Source organism: Sinocyclocheilus grahami, unplaced genomic scaffold (genome assembly GCF_001515645.1).
Source record: "Sinocyclocheilus grahami isolate Dianchi unplaced genomic scaffold, SAMN03320097.WGS_v1.1 scaffold464.1, whole genome shotgun sequence".
NCBI classification, from domain to species: Eukaryota; Metazoa; Chordata; class Actinopteri; order Cypriniformes; family Cyprinidae; genus Sinocyclocheilus; species Sinocyclocheilus grahami.
This window is the reverse complement of record NW_015505643.1, coordinates 666,285-669,042: the sequence shown is the minus strand read 5'-3', so window position 1 is coordinate 669,042 and position 2,758 is coordinate 666,285.

Sequence of the window (2,758 nt, the reverse complement as noted above, 5' to 3'; positions counted from 1 at the left end):
AAATCAACCATCAAACCTGACCTTGACTTCTGCATCCTTAAAGGAACTCTGACACCATTAGAAAATCATGAAAATCTCACGTCGTTTTTCATCAATAATATTTGCCTGTTTATTTGTGTAGTTCTGTCATAGTTTATCTTTGAACTGAACAGCATAACCAGCAAAAATAGCCCTTTCATGGCAGATCTCAGGGAGCGAGAAGAGCAGTTGGAATGCAAATGACTGAGATCACGATTTACAGTCCAAACCACTGGATTTCAACACAGTGAGAGTGTTGATTCGGGTTTTAGCATACCGAGATTACACAAGTTAAGCTCTTGATAAAATATTGTACATTGGGAAAGCAAAGCTTTCATCACAGCTTGCGAGTGAGTGCGAGGACACTGGTGTCTTTGCCCAAACCACTGAATTCCTTCAGTTGAATGTTGCCTGTCAGTCAAATGGCCAAACACATCACACTCTGCATGTCTGATTGGTTGAATCTTGCTTCCATGGCCTAACCACAAAATCTCTGATTCCTAGGATGATTTCATATGATTTGTGAACACATTTATGTTGAGGCCTAGAGAGTCATGTCGTATAGATTAATGTGATGTGAACTTTTTTAATGAAGGAGAATTCATGCTATATAAAATGTTATATAATGTACAAAAGCTAAAAGAACAACCTCTGTCAAATGCTATTTTTTCAAGACTGATTCTAAAAATCCTAAGTATAGGATACTAAGTATATGTGTTGATCCCATACTGGTGACTTCACAATGTTATTTGCCAGAATCGTGAAAAGTTTACATTTTCAGCTTGGGGTTGTGTACGTCAACCATCATCTGATCTCAGACAGTTTCTATTTTACATTTTGGAAGTGGGAAGAAATGTCAACAAAACAAAGCAGGAGTTTGACATTCAGATTACCACAGTTCAGCATTATTGACTGGTTGCCATGTTTTGAGTTTTTGCAGTGGGTGTGGATGGTTTGAAATCTTGTGTGTGTGGGGCTGAGAATTGACTACTGATTGTTCTGGTTTTGTCTGTGAAGAATGTGGCGAAATCATCATCTGTTACAGAAGTGGTGGAGGGGGACAGAGGAGAGAATTTAAAGTTTTGAAGAGATTACGTGTGTCTGGAGTGCTGTTGATCTTGTTGTGGAAGTATGAAGATTTGGCAGTATGGACTTCAGCAGAGAAAGATGAACGCAAAGACTGATACATACTCAGGTCTGAGGGATCTTTAGATTTGCACCATTTTCTCTCTGCTGCCCTGAGTTTGGTCCGATGCTCACGAAGAACATCGGATAACCAGGGGTTAGAAGGGGCAGCTTGAAAACGGCACAGCCGTTGTTAAAGGGGTCATATGATGCGATTTAAATTTTTCCTTTCTCTTTGAAGTGTTACAAGCTCTTGGTGCATAGAGAAGATCTGTAAAGTTGCAAAGACTAAAGTCTCAAATCCAAAGAGATATTCTTTATAAAAGTTAAGAGTCAACCACGCCTACCTAAAACGGCTCGTTCTAACACGCCCCCACATGTCTACGTCACGATGTGGGAAGATTTGCATAACGCCGCCCAAATGTTCACGCAAAGAAAGAAGGCGTAACTTTTATTCTCGTTGTAGTATTGTTGTTGCCGCCGCCGCCATGCCATGGAGAAACTGTGTTTTGTTGTGAAAGCGAAACTATTTTGTTTGGCCTTCCAAAAGAGGACGATATTATATTATTAGGTTATTGGGATAATTGTTTGCAGTTGCTACTGCTGGTAGAAGGTTTGTGGTAATGAGGTAAGTGTTGCTCCTGCAGAGGATATGTATTCATTTCCAACCTCTTCTCAACAAGGGGCTCGGGACCCCCCACATGTTGGTGGAAGAAATAAAGGTATGATTTCCAGTAAAAAACTACTTCTCGAAAATGTGTTTCTCCAGTCCATGCTTTATGTTATTCCCGCTTTTTCTCTCTTTATTGAATTCTTCTCTGACTTTAAATATTGGCATGGCAATTTTGGTCAGTAGCTCAACATCATGAACGAAAGCATTTCTTCCATGTGGAAACAGTGAGCGAAGAAACCCGGTTCCCTCTCAGGCCCCTATCCTCTTTTGAGAGAAAGAACTAGACTTTATTTTTAATTGCAGGTTCCTCTTCAATTTATCATTTGTTTGGACTGTTGACATTTTGCAAACTGACAGTGGGGATTCTTGAGCTATAAGCTACAACCTCACAATACTGGTAAAAGCTGCCTCATGTTGTGTTGTGTAACCAAATAGCCTCTTCTCTATCCATCTATTCATTTACCCACATTTTTATTCCTCAATCTGCTTGTCTTAGTAGAGGACGGAAGTCCTCTAAACAGAGGGCAGAAGTTTGCAAGACGTTTGCAGATAATATTCCTTATCTGTTTTGATGAGAAGTTTTAATTAGCTACTTTATATTTTCATTGATATGGCCCTTAGACAGTAGGGATAGGAGATCCTTTTTTGAGACTTAATTATACTCTAATTTAAACTAAAAGTAAAATAAAAAAGTAAAATAAAAGTTATTTTCCTCCCTCGTATGATTTATTTTGTTAGTCCAGTTTTAAACAGAATTTTCTTCTTCAGAATTGATGGAAAAAATACACTGGATCAAATATATGGATTCATATTCTTAATGCTGATTGAAATAATGAATTATAAAAAAAGATGTTTATTTAATGTCTTCATATACAGGCCATCAGACAAAGATGCCCATAATAAGTGTAAACACATTGCTGTGTTCATCTGGTCTGCTGCTGC